Source organism: Macrobrachium rosenbergii, chromosome 42 (assembly GCF_040412425.1).
Source record: "Macrobrachium rosenbergii isolate ZJJX-2024 chromosome 42, ASM4041242v1, whole genome shotgun sequence".
Classification (NCBI taxonomy): domain Eukaryota; kingdom Metazoa; phylum Arthropoda; class Malacostraca; order Decapoda; family Palaemonidae; genus Macrobrachium; species Macrobrachium rosenbergii.
Window position 1 is genome coordinate 55551928 of NC_089782.1, and position 14273 is coordinate 55566200.

At 46.6% G+C, this 14273-nt stretch overlaps 1 protein-coding gene and 1 pseudogene across 4 annotated transcripts in view; both read right to left on the reverse strand.

Moving 5' to 3' along the window:
* The window catches only part of DNApol-alpha73 (DNA polymerase alpha subunit B), a 172547-nt gene that overhangs the window by 107331 nt on the left and 50943 nt on the right, over positions 1–14273 (reverse strand). The window lies entirely within an intron of this gene.
* Positions 2895–2995, reverse strand: LOC136828460 (U6 spliceosomal RNA; annotated as a pseudogene).

Genomic DNA, 14273 nt, shown 5'->3' on the forward strand with positions numbered 1-14273 from the left:
TCTTGCTATATCACCATACATAGTAGAGGATGGTCCTCTGAAAGCTCAAAATGGACAGAGATCCCCCTATTCTCTCACAGAGCTGGAGAGTACTTTGGACGTTCGGAGAATGATCTGGTGTTAGGCTGTAGTTGGCGCCAGAAGCACTGGGTGCCAGTCAAGTTAGGAGCTCGAGGCTGGTGGATGCTCGTGGGAGCTAGGGGCACCAGGCTGTAACCGGCACCAAACGAGCAGGGCACCAGGCGAGCTGGGTGTCAGACGAGGTAGAAGCCCGTGGCTCTGGAAGCTCTATAGCTGGTGTCAGACAGTAGCTGTCACCCGGTGAACTGGGCGTCAGGCGAGCTAGAAGATCGGGATCACTTGATAAGAAAGCAAGACACAAAGGACAATTATACTTCCAGCAGGACTAGGTGGAATGGAAGTAAAGATCAAATGAGCCTGAAAGTTAAGGAGGAACAGGCTGCTCTGATGTCCCTGGCTTTCACTTAAAAAGAAGGCAAAATGTTCTCCTTATGCATTAAAAAAAAAAAAGCCCTTTCATGATGTGATTTTAGTCTGATCCTGTTCAGGTAAAACCTGAAGGCTGTTAGCTGGACAGAGGGTTCTCTTTTCTTCAGAGCCAATGATGTCTGTTAATTTCTTAAGGGAGAAAGAACAGATCTAGAGCTTGAATGGGTCCTCGTTATTGGCTAAATTCCCAGGGTAAACGAGGAAAAAAGTGTCTTTCTGTGAAAAGACCTCTAAACAATGGCTTGGATCTCACTAGTGCATCCTAGTCGAAGCCAGAGACCACTTGTAAGGATGTCTTCCATGTAAGGTTGTAGAGAAGAGGAATGCAGGGGATCAAACATGGGACTTGTCAGTCATTCAGAATACATCCAGGTTCCAGGAGACCAGATTCCTTCCCCCCTTGGATGCGTCGAAGACAAGATAAGGTCTTCAAAAGCTAGGCCTGTGCTTAAACACTTAAATAAGCATAGTTCAATACCCCTTACTGATGGAGTATGAAAGATGTAGATCTCCTCAGGAAACAGAAGGGGTGTTCCGAAAATGGGCCATAGAAGCCTCACAAGAAGAGGGGTAGAGACTGCAAACTCGGCTTTGAAAGTGGCCCACTTAGCCTGATGGACAGTGCTAGAAGAATAACATCTGCAACCACAATAGTTTATGCAATACGTCTAGCAGAAAAAACCTTGTACTGACGAGCTTCCTGAAGCTTCGAAGGCTCCTTGAGGTAGCAAATAGGATCACAGCCAGTCTGCTCCATGGACTCCTCAGTTCCCATCAGACCAAGGGATGCAAGATCTATCCGGTGGGAAGAACTTGTTCTCAGTTCATCCACAAGAACTTGAGATGACTTGAACTGAAAACGAAACCGATCTGTTCACAGTAGTGGTTCTCTTGCTTGGAGAGAAAATGAGAGAGGAAGTGAGCCTCTCTTCTCTTTGTATATACACTAGGACTGTGGTCTCATCTGGAGAGAACAACCACAGTCCAAGTGTAAACTAAGGTCAAGAAGCACCATTAGATCTCTTCAACATATGTGAGAAGGTTCCATCATCCGGGAAGCAAAACCCGGAACTTCCCGGTTCCCCCATGGGATCCTCAACAAAGATTTGAGGTGTAAAGTAGAAGACTAGGTCTGGGCTTAGAGGATGAAGGGAGTTCCCTTCTTAGTCTGTGTACGTACAGCCACCATTGCAGGCCCAGTTAAATCCGGGGCTATGGGAAGAGGACGACAGTGTCCGACTGTGTTTCCCTGAAACAGGTGTAACCAAAATACTTTGGCCAGGACTGTCGTTCTAAGTAAAGAAGAGGAGCAAGGACTCGCGTGAAGACCTACAGTGCCGCAGAGAGGTCAAAGCACAGGTCCCCAAACTAAGAAACCCTGCCTCAGAAGACAGGCCTTCTGGCTCACTCCATTCTGCAGGCAACCAAGCGATTTTGCAAAACATCGTGCAGCCTCACAGACATCTGTGCGGACCAGCTGCCGGCTCTGCATACTCTTTGATAGCCGTGTGGACACGTGGATATCCCAGACTCGACAGTTCATACAGACCAAAGACTATGCGGAATTGTACATAGCAAACAATTATATTAGGAGAGCATATAAAAAACTTAAAAGGGTCCATAAGAGCCATAAAAACCTGCAAAAAACAGTCTCCATCTTGCTTGAGTAATTTTTTTTTTTTTCACAAGACAAAAAGCTTGAAAATCCGAAAGTCGAGGCCAAAGTCTCAAAGAGGACTCTTGCGACAGAGGCTGTGGTTAAGGAAGAGGAAAAACAGTTCCGCAACTGTGTGATTCTCTAGACGTGACAAGCATCACAGCTCTCTTTTCCAAAATCGACAACAGGAGCGGACAATTCTAAAATCAATCCAACTATACTTGTCCGCACTGGGCAGCACTGGGTAACAATCCGAGGCTATGACTCTTGGAAAGTTCTAGGGAGTCTCCAACTTCTTAACCAATGTTCCTGGTTCCAGTCGAGACAATCCAGAAACTACAAAAAATCTTCGACAAGAGGATACTTCCGTCACAGTACTAGAGGGAAGAACGCCAAAGACACATGCCTTTCTCTCTTCCCGACAAAAGTCACTCCTCAAAAAGTCCCTGTCCACAAAGGACAGGGCTGCAATATTAAAGAAAGTAGTAACAACATCTTGAACTCTCAGTGAAGGTGGAACCAACTGGAGAGTTGTGAGCGGAGAGTAGGTGCCTGGCAAATGGGAACTGGGGCCGACTACTTGGAAGCTGGAGCCAGGCGTTCCATCAGGAACTCCAGCCATTCCATCAGGAACTCCAGCCATTCCATCAGGAACTGGAGCCCAAGAAAGAACAACAGAGTCTTCTAAGGAAAAGCCAGGCACCAAGGGATAAAATAGTGCCAATCAAAAATTGTGGAACACTTCACGATTTGCACGTTATCCTTGTGCAGGTGCCATGGTAATCTCTGTATCGTTCCAATTTAGGATCGGTACTGCCGAAGCAAGTATTTCGGACACTGGGCGCTCAACACTGGTAGCTCAGAGGGCCACTAAGCGCTCCATGGATCACTGGACAAGCACTTGTCTCCAAACAGAGGTATCAGCCTAGCAGGCTGGAGCCTGGTGCTCAGGAAGACAACCACTGTCGAGTGATGCACACTACACATTAAAACATTATGCCTTCATCAAGACACCTTTGAATGGTTGTCTGACACTACATTTCCATTAAGACTCCTTTCCAGTAGCTGTCTGTTGATATCTGGATCACAGGCTCAACTGAGGGGCAACTACCTAGGGGCAAACCCCCTCAGACTCCCTTGGACTGCCAGTATGTCTACTCCCAGGTTTATGGGAGTATGACAGGAACTTTAGGTCTAGCATATCTGACAGGCCAGATAGCCAGCTGCCCCCCTCCACTATACCTCCATGAAGATGCCTTTTCAGTGGCTATCTGTCAATACCTGGGAATGTGCAACAGGTACGACCGAGGGGACGATTACCTGTGGTAATTCCCACCAGCCTCCCTTGGACATTCAGTATGACTTCTACCAGGTGTAGGGGAGTATGACAGTGACTTAGGTCTAGGAGAACTGGCGGGCCAGATAATCACCTCCTCCACTGCACAACACTTCACTTTGCAAGGTTAATTTTCTAGTAACCCCAACACAAGAGGCGATGGCATGGGAAGAAAGCGATGCAGCCAGGCACGGCAGCTATTGGTAATAATATAGGGTAGGCGTAGGAGAGAAAAAGGGTATGACAGTTCTGTGCTTAACTGGCTGTCTGCTACAGATGCCGCCTGTAGGCGCTAGGGCACTCATGGGCATTTTTTGGGTGCCTTTTGGCTGCTCAGAAAATGAGTTGGTGCCAGATAGTAGATGGCACCATGAGCTGGCGTCAGGCTGAAGTGGGCGCCACTAAGAACTTCTGGGTGCTGGAAATGTGGAACGTTCACAATCTGCACATCAACCCAGATGCGTGTCATCCTTTCACAGGAGACATGAGAAGCTTATCAGAAACATTCCCATTTAGTAAATGTGCTGCCAAAGTAAGTACTACACACAATTTCTTGGCCAACGATAACGTCTTCCTCCATTAAGCACCCTTCTCTCCTTACTACTTCTGCCCTTACACTTTTCAATTCTGTGAAGGAAAGTGTGAGGGTTAATGTAAAATTATTTACCAACGGCTAGCAAGTAGACTGGGTTCAGTAAACAATCGTAAAATGCAAATTTCTGGGCTTTGACCTGTGTCAGCCGGTGAAATTGCCACTTAGCACACATTTCTAGGTAAATTTATTGCTAAACATACCAGAGAAAAACTAAATGCAATGCTGGGGTTACTACCCCCAGAGCGAGCTCCATAAAATGGAGTCGTGTATAGGAAAGGGTGAATGTTGTCACTATCACAGGCCTCTGCCCTGTAGATATTCCCAATCTCAAAATCCCCCAGAGTGAGGTGCCATTACAACGCCCGCACCAGCTCCCCGACTACCAACATCTCAGCCGCCATTTTGTCATTTCATTTTAGTACGCGTCATCGTCTTGTCGTTGTTTTCTTTGGTGTGCTTTTTTGGCCCTTTTTGTGCGACATTATGTCTTCCAGCCAGGATTTTTCTTCTCCTAAGTTGAGTACCATCTCCAGTTTGTTTTTAGGCGGCTGAGGCTCCTTATTTACCGTCTAATTCAATAATTAGGGGGTTGAATATAACGCCGGTCTTGGCCGCCTTGCTTCCGACCTCACATGACCTTCAGTCTTTGTGTGGTTTTGGTGGGACATCTCCTCCCTTTTTCATTTAATATGTTTTTATGTATGTTTTACATAATTTCATTATTACTCCTCGTTGGGGTTTGTTTTTTCTGAATTACCCCTTCCCTGGGGAGGTGCGGGTCCACTCGTCTCTTAGGCTATGAGATTTCCCCCTCTCGCCTTTGTGATCATAATTCCATTTTATCCTGGGACCCTCTCCTCCTTCAGCTCTCGGGTATATTCTCTGAGATGGTACGGTTATGCTATTTATTTTTACTTTGTTATATGTTTACGGATGACATTTATATTTCTGGATTATTGTTTACTCTTGATCGTAAGGGTCGTCCATTTTACCATCCGCGTCTCATATCGCTTCTGGTTTGGACCGCCCTTCTACATGTGTCCTTTATTATATAATTCCTATTTTCATATGTGCAATATACGTTATATTATATATTATATATTATGTGGTTATCCTTTAGTTACTCTAGTCTGATAGTTCCCATGTGTTCTCCTAGGCTAGCCTTCTTAGCCGCTGGTCGGCTTCGGTAGGTTAGCCTAGGAAGTTAGGCTACCTTACAGCTCTTGGCTACCTCCCCTAGCTTGGAGGGAAGGGTGGGTGAGTAGGAGAGTTTCACGTTTCTGTACCTTCCCGATGATGTCGTCTGGTTCGGATGAGAGTTATTAGGCCTGTATTTTCCCCCTCCCCCTATTTCGGCCTTCCCGATTGGACTCTTGAGTCCTAGTAAGGTTAAGCTAGAATAGCGAGGGTCTTCTTATTCGTAGCCTACTCCTATCCGAGCCGTCGATGTCGGGGCAGACATCCTGATTTCGTGGTCCCCCCTCTCCTACCACCCCTCCCTCCTCCCTTCCACCCTTGGCTGTCTTCGTGTACATCATGAAGCGTGCCTGGGGTCGGGTGCCCTGAGCCCTAACCCTATTTTTCATGTCGCTAGCCTAACATTCCTTACCCCTTCCTTTGCATTGAGTGGTTCTCTCTAGTTCTCCCTTCCCAGGGTTGCCAATCTATGTTGATCGACACCCTGTGAGGAGTTCTTTTGGTGTCTGGGGGGTGCTTCCCCACTCCCTGGCCACCACTGTTATCACCACCTCTTTGCATCCTTTTAGCTTATGGAGTGTTTCCTGATGTTCTCCCCCCCCTGTGGTTGTCGCTCTCCCATGATCGACGCCTAGTGGGGGAGGGGGTTGCTCTCGGCGTCCGGGGGGTGTCCACCCACTCTCTGGCCGCTGTTGTAGGTTTCCTCCATTTGCTTATCCCCTACCCTTCCCTAGCATCAGCGCGTGACTCAGTCTCTCCCGGCCCGGGGTTGTCGTTCTGTTTAGTCCGTCACCCTGTGGAGAGTTATGCAGCATCCAGTTAGCGTTATCCACCTGACTGGCCTCCGTCTCGATGTCCGCTCTTCTGCTAGCTTGCTTGTCCCTGTTTTGTTCCCTGTTCTTTATATCTAGAACATCGACCAATTTCCCTGGGTATCTATCTTGACTTTGCCAGATCTTACTTCCGCCATGTTGTCGGGTCTCCCGTTACCCTCTCGCCATTGTTACCACTCCAGTGAGTATGGTGCGTGGTTGGACGGCGTTCACCCCGCCTCCTCCGCCGCCACCATAAGTATGGTGTAACTAGATTCCCCCGGCACTAAGCGGAATTTTTATAACCAATATATATATAATATATATATATATATATATATATATATATATATATATATATATATATATATATATATATATGGTTTATACGGGGTTCGTTCTGCGCACGTCGTAACCGAAAATATGTCGTAAGTCGGAACATCGAAAATCGTCAAAAATCATAAGAAAACCTTACTTTTAATGCTCTGGGTGCATTGAAAACGATGTTGCATTTTATTGAGTTTTACATCAAAAACCTTCAAATTATGATTATTCTGCCATTTTATATTTCCACTTCGTAACCCCGAACATGCGTGTAAGCCGGAAATAATTTCTGATGAATATATTTGAAAACTTTCGAATCCGTAAGCCGGAACCGTCGTGAAACTGGGACTGCCTGTATATATATATATATATATATATATATATTTTTATTTATATATTTCCATTGTTTTTCAAACACTTGGTTAACCACTTTAGCTGTATATCACTTTACCTACCGGACTGCGTGTCCGGGGTATTAGTTATCACTATTTTTGTTTATGACGCATGTTCTCACCTTTGACCCCTAGTACTCGGAGCTACCCGGCGGTCCTTATCATTTTTGCGCATGTGTGTTTTTCTTTATTGCTGGAATTTTTCCGGCGGGGTCTGACCAAACCATTGCACGATCCGTCAATCCTTCATAAATTAAGGCCCTGCTCTGGCACTCTACTCCGGCGTGCCTTATTAGCATACTCATGTATCATCTTTCCATTATAGATGGTTCGTTGTCAGGAGCAGGGGTGCACGGCGGTCCTGCAACAAGCTTGTGGACACGAAGTGTGTCGGTCCCACTCCGGCTGCGCAGTTCGTGTCGGGGACCTGATCGTCTGGCACCCCGATGGATGTGAGGTGTGCTACGCTCTCTACGAGCAAGTGTTGAACGAGTCAGTAAGCCTATGTTCCCTAACCGTGTTCTTTCTTGAGTTTATGACTTTTTTGATATACTTATGTCAGTTGGAGATTTCGTTTCTTAGCAATCTCCTTCTTTCAGGCCGACCGTAGCTCCCGCGACTCTTCTCTGCTGACCCTCAAGACCTGGGTCAGTGGCTTCGGTAGGAACGTCGGGTCAGGGAAACCTTACGTGCTGTCTCAAGCCATATGCAGCATCCTCTACCCCGGCGCCTGGGTCTCAGCGTCCGTCCCGGCGGAAGTAGCCACCCCCTTGATCGCTGGGATCCAGGAGATGACGGAACCCTCCCATGAAGAAGCGGCCCTTTGCGGAGAGGTAGCGGAGGAGGTTGCAGCAATCAACCTCGACAGAAGCGCTCCGGGGCTCCCTCGAAGTCGTTACGGGCCCCTAGCCCCGTGCCGTCCACGAGCAAGGCCCCCCCCTCTGGAAAGGGATCTAAATCCAAGCAGGGTAAGGCGAGTCCCCCTCGTCCTTCCTTTGACCCAGAGTCGTTTGCTGAACTTCTTATGAAGAAGTTCGACAAGAGGGTGGAAGAGAAGTTGACCCGACTCTCCTCCCAGTTGTCTTCCGATCTGAAGACATCACACGCCTCTGTAAAATCCCTAGCAGAGAAGGTGAAAAGTCAGGAGAGCTTGATCTCAGGGTTTATGCGCGCTGGAGCAGTCGCTCAACCCTTGGCTGTTCCGGACGCTTCCGGTCTTCCCCCCTTCGATAGGGAAATCCGTGGCGCCTGGATCTTTATGCGCCTCAGCATGAAGACACCCTTACCATCGAAGGTTTGGGTACTCGCAGGTTGGAGGAACTAGAGTTCTTCCCACCTGGCTTACTGCCCCCCTTCCCAGGTTATGCCAGGCTTACCGAGGAAGCCTGGATTAGATCGGACAAGGTCCCGAAAGAAACTGTCATCTTTCCAAGGGACCAGGCTCAGTCCACTCTGTTGTGCACGCTTACAGAGTGGCAAGCGGAGAACACGAAACTTACCCCGGTCAAGGGTTCGTTTACGATGTTCTCAGTGGGAGATACTATCCCCACTCCCTGCACGACTAAGGTAGCCCAGCTTGCCAGTCAGGCAGGCATTGAGGGCAAGCCCCTTCCACAACTCCGGGAGACAGATCCCACCTCCCTATTCTTCCCGGAGATTCTGAATTTTGGAAGGGAGCTCCGGCCACCTTTACGGTGGGTAGGCTTGACCCCGACTGCACTTCTGCCCTCTTCAGCGAGCAGCTTCCGAAAATCCCGGATTCTCTCCTGAAGGCTGAAGCTGATACCAAGAGCAGGTTAAGTCGGTCCCTTCACTCCCTGACTTTGGCAGAGGCAACTGCGGTTGTTTATAATGAAGAAGCCCTCTTCCAGGTCCTGACTAAATCCCTACTGGCGGGGTTCCAGCAGGACCTGTATGATTTCATAACGGCTCGGATGAACTGCTGGATGCACATCTTCACGGCAGCTTCTATTCGGCACGAGCCTAATAGACTGATGAAGAGCTCCATCTGGGGGGCTAATCTCTTCCCCAGGAAGAGGTAGATGCAGTCCTGACCGAAGCTACCAGGGCTAACCAAAGTCTCCGCTCCCGCTGGGGTTTCCCCTACAAGCGGAAGTCAACGGAGTCCGCCGGACCTCATCCCAGACCCAGGAAGAGGATCAAGAAATTCAAAAGGCCTCCTACCCAGACTTTGCTACAGGCTGTTCTGGTCTCTCCAGCCGGCCAGCCTTCAACCTCTAAGGCTCAGCCTCAGCCACAGTATGTGCTGGTTCAACCAGCCCAGCACACGCTCGCCTCCCCCACATACGTAACGTCTCCGGCGTTCAATGCCTCATACGAAAGTCATGGGGCATTTCGGGCATTCAACCGAAACGCCAGGGGAAGCAGAGCCAGAGGCTCCTTTAGAGGCAAGTCGGCGTCTCGCTCCATCTCCCGAGGGAGAGGGGGCCGAGGTAGCAGAGGAGGCAGACCATCTCCCGCCCAGTGAGACTCCTCAGGTAGGTGGGAGGCTGTATCATTTTTGGGACCATTGGACCTTCAGTCCGTGGGCCCACAGCATAGTCTCCAAGGGCCTGGGTTGGAGTTGGAGCAGAGGCCCTCCTCCACTAGTCAGGTTCCATCAATCACCATCCAAAGCCCTCTAGGACTTCGTGAAGGACCTACTACAAAAGAGGGCTATAAAGAAAGCAAGGCACTTGAAGTTTCAGGGCAGACTGTTCAGCGTTCCGAAGAAGGGCTCCAGTCAACAAAGAGTAATTCAGACTTGTCTCGTCTCAATTCATACATTCAATGCGACAAATTTCGCATGCTCACAATCTCGCAGGTTCGGACCCTACTTCCCCGTGGAGCCGTAACCACCTCTATAGATCTTTCAGACGCCTATTATCATGTCCCGGTTGCGAGAAGGCTCTCTCCTTACCTGGGGTTCAGACTAGGAAAGCATGCATACTCGTTCAGAGTCATGCCATTCGGGCTCAACATAGCCCCCAAGGCATTATGCTAGCCGCATACCTGGATGATTGGATAATCTGGGCACCCAACGGCAGCGAATGTCGGAAAGCAACAACCATAGTAATCGGTTTTCTGGAATCTCTGGGCTTCCAAATAAACAAGGAGAAGTCCCGCCTAGTTCCGGAGAGCCGCTTTCAGTGGTTGGGAATCCAGTGGGACCTACGCTCACACAAGCTATCTCTTCTGCCAGCCAAGCGGAAAGAAATAGCCAAAGCAACCAGACAATTCCTCAAGAACAAGAAAGCTTCCCACTGTACCCAAGAAAGGGTCTTAGGTTCTCTTCAGTTTGCTTCTCTGACGGATCTACTCCTGAAAGCCAAACTGAAAGACATAAACAGAGTGTGGCGGAGACGTGCCAACATCAGATTCAGAGACAATGTGTCCCTAATTCCGCAAATACTGAGGAAGAGACTCCGGCCCTGGACAACAGTCAAGTGCCTATCGAAGTCAGTACTGCTCCAGTTCCCCCCTCCGGCATTAGTGATTCACACGGATGCTTCTCTGAGCGGGTGGGGAGGATACTCTCAACACAAAAAAGTGCAGGGAACATGGCCCACTATGTTCCGCCAGTTCCATATCAATGTTCTCGAAGCAATGGCAGTCTTTCTAACCTTAAAGAAGCTCCGTCCAACCAGACTAATCCATATAAGGCTGGTCTTGGACAGTGCAGTAGTGGTGCACTGTATAAACAGGGGAGGTTCCAAGTCGAGCCGGATCAACCAAGTAATGATAGCAATATTCTCCCTAGCAAACAAGCACCAGTGGCATTTGTCAGCTACCCATCTGGCGGGAGTTCGGAATGTCATTGCAGACTCTCTGTCCAGAACAACTCCGCTGGAATCGGAATGGTCCCTGGACAAAACATCATTCGAATGGATTTGCAGCCAGGTCCCAGGTCTCCAGGTAGATCTCTTTGCCACAGAGAGCAACCACAAACTTCCTTGTTATGTGGCCCCCAACCTGGACCCTCTGGCTCACTCCACAGATGCAATGTCAATAGATTGGAACAAGTGGCAGAGGATCTACCTGTTTCCTCCAGTAAACTTGCTAATGAAAGTCTTACACAAGCTCAGGACATTCAAAGGTCGGGTGGCTCTGGTAGCGCCCAACTGGCCGAAGAGCAACTGGTTTCCTCTTCTTCTAGAACTGAAGCTCCGGTGCATACAGATCCCCAGACCAAAATTGACTCAAATAGTACAAACTCGGACTGTGTCCGCTTCCTCAAGAGTCCAAGGTGCCCTAGCTTTGTGGATTTCATGAAATTTGCAGCTCAGAAAGAGGCTAATATTGATCCCGTTAATACATTGTTCCTAGAATCAGACAAAAGGGAATCTACCCTCAGACAATATGACTCAGCAGTTAAGAAATTAGCCCTATTCCTGAAAGAATCTGAAGCTACAGAAATGACCACGAACCTTGCAATCTCATTCTTCAGGTCATTGTTCGAAAAAGGTCTTGCCTCTAGTGCCATTACCACAGCCAAATCAGCTTTAAGAAAGATATTTTTGCATGGCTTTAATATTAACTTAACTGATTCTTATTTTTCATCAATTCCTAGAGCATGCGCTCGTTTGAGACCAGCAACCGGTCCACACACGGTTTCCTGGTTCTTAAATGACGTTCTCAAATTAGCATCAGATACTGATAATCAAAATTGTTCATTCTTGAGTCTGTTAAGGAAGACCTTATTCTTAATTAGTTTAGCTTCAGGTGCTAGAATTTCTGAGCTGTCAGCCCTATCTAGAGAACCGAACCATGTTGATTTCCTCCCGTCAGGAGAAGTTCTGTTAGCCCCAGATCTCAAGTTTCTCGCTAAAAATGAAGATCCGCGAGATAGGTGGTCCCCATGGAAGGTTGTCCCCCTTCCACAAGACCTGTCATTGTGCCCAGTCGCTACTTTAAAGGCTTACTTAGACAGAACCTCTAATATAACTTCAGGTCCTCTTTTTGTGAGAGAAAGTGGAGGAACTATTTCTCTGAAGGCCATCAGACAACAAATCTTGTACTTTATTAAACAAGCTAACCCAGATTCAGTTCCTAAGGTTCATGATATTAGGGCGGTGGCCACCTCCACTAACTATTTCCATCATATGAATTTTGACGATCTCAAAAAATATACGGGTTGGAAATCACCTTTGGTGTTCAAACGCCACTACCTCAAATCACTAGAGGCTCTAAAATTTTCCACAGTGGTGGCAGGAAACATTGTTCCTTCCTCTGACTGATCTCACTATATATTCCTAACTGTTCTGTCACTCTCCCTCTCACCTACCTGCCTCGTTTACTCCCCTTACCGTCTTCTCTGAGTCAGGCATGCCTCACAGCCTGTCTCCTGACCATATTACATGTTGTCTAATTTTTCTATTTATTAGTATTTAGTCATTTATTCTGTGTTATAGTATTTAATATCATGTTTTCTTTGGGGCATGGTTCCCCTATCTACTTATTCTATATCATGTTTACCTTGGGGCATGGTTCCCCTATCTAGTTATTATCAGGTTTTTAGAATGTTTGGCTTGGTAATTAAAAACTCACTTTTACTAATTGTTTTATTTCTTTCCATCACAGTAGTTTTACAAGATCTTCACCAAGCTGGTATGTTTAATTCTCTGTTATGATTTCACCGGCTGACACAGGTCAAAGCCCAGAAAAGGGATTTTGACAAAGGAAAAATCTATTTCTGGGGGAAGACCTGTGTCACCCGGTGACCCGCCACTATTCCTTTCTTTTCCCCCCCTGGGTAAAATACCAAGCTTGGGGGGGTGCTAACCTGGAATGCCAAAATGGCGGCTGAGATGTTGGTAGTCGGGGAGCTGGTGCGGGCGTTGTAACAGCACCTCACTCTGGGGGATTTTGAGATTGGGAATATCTACAGGGCAGAGGTCTGTGATAGTGACATTCACCCTTTCCTATACACGACTCCATTTTATGGAGCTCGCTCTGGGGGTAGTAACCCCAGCATTGCATTTAGTTTTTCTCTGGTATGTTTAGCAATAAATTTACCTAGAAATGTGTGCTAAGTGGCAATTTCACCGGGTGACACAGGTCTTCCCCTGGAAATAGATTTTTCCTTTGTCAAAATCCCTTTTTTGGCCTAAAGGAATAACAAAACATTCATGAATTACTTTTAAGGCAATTATTTATTGATGGCTTGTGAGAAACCTTTCGAGGATTTACTTGAAGGCAAAACTCATCTACCGGTGGCTTGCAAGAGGTCTAGGCCAGGTAAACAAAGCAATGTAAAAGTTTTGGTTTAAAGGTAAATAAAGCAATATAAAAGTTTTGGCCTGAAGGAATGGTGTAAGATACACAAATTACTTTTTAGGGCAAAATTATAACAACAGCTTGCAAGTAGTCTAGGCAAAAAATAGGCGACAGTTTTACCTAGCTTTTAGCCTAATTGTGACGAAACACTCAATTATTACTTTTAAGGCAATTACATTTGTGGCTTGTGAGTAGCCTACGCCCTGTAAACACCATTTGATGTAAATGTTTGGCCTAAAGAAACGGTGTAAGATACAAGAATTACTTTTATGGCAAAACTATATCGGAGGCTCACAAGCAGCCTCGGCAGAAAAGGGCAAAAGTTTTGTCTAGCTTTTAGGCTAATAGATTGACGAAACATTCAAGAATTACTTTTAAGGCATTTATTATCGGCGGCTTGCGAGAACTTATGCCGGGAAAACACCTTTCGAAAATTTAATTTTAAGGCAAAACTATATACAGATGGCTTGCAAGTAAACTAGGCCCAGTAAACAAAACAATGCAAAAGTTTCAGCCTACAGGAACGGCGTAACATATGAGGATTACTTTAAGTGCAGAACTATTATTGGCACCTCCCACGTAGCCTAGGTATAAACAAAAGATTTGGCCTGACAGATTTACTTTTAAGTCAAAATTCTGTTTATGAATCAACTTAATAACAAAAAAACAAGAAAAAACTCATCCTGAGATTTAATGAAGGTTACTAATACATGTTCCAGTGGATGTATACACCACTGAAATCCAGTTAAATCACCGGAAAATAATGAATAACCTGTTGTCATAACTCAGTGTTTACCCAAGCACGACAGGAACAGATTGAGGTTATCTGCTAAAGTCGTTACTAATATTCCTGCTAGTGAGGGGGAGCTGGTCACCTACACAGATGTTTGAAGTGTTACCCATGAAATTTTGAATTCAAGCTGCAGTGTAAGTGAACTAATAGCTTTGTAATTACTTGGTAAGTTACTTATATAAAAAAGCTGTTTCCAAGGTCTGACCCTTACACATTGCACTTTTGATCTAGGTTCATATGAAGCGTCTGTGCCCCATCATAACTCCATCTTTTTGCGACACTACATTCGTCATCCATAGGAAATCTAAGAAGAATTAGATCCCTATTTTTTTCCTATTTTCAAAGTACTCGTTTACTGCACAAGAGTTGAGCATATTGCTT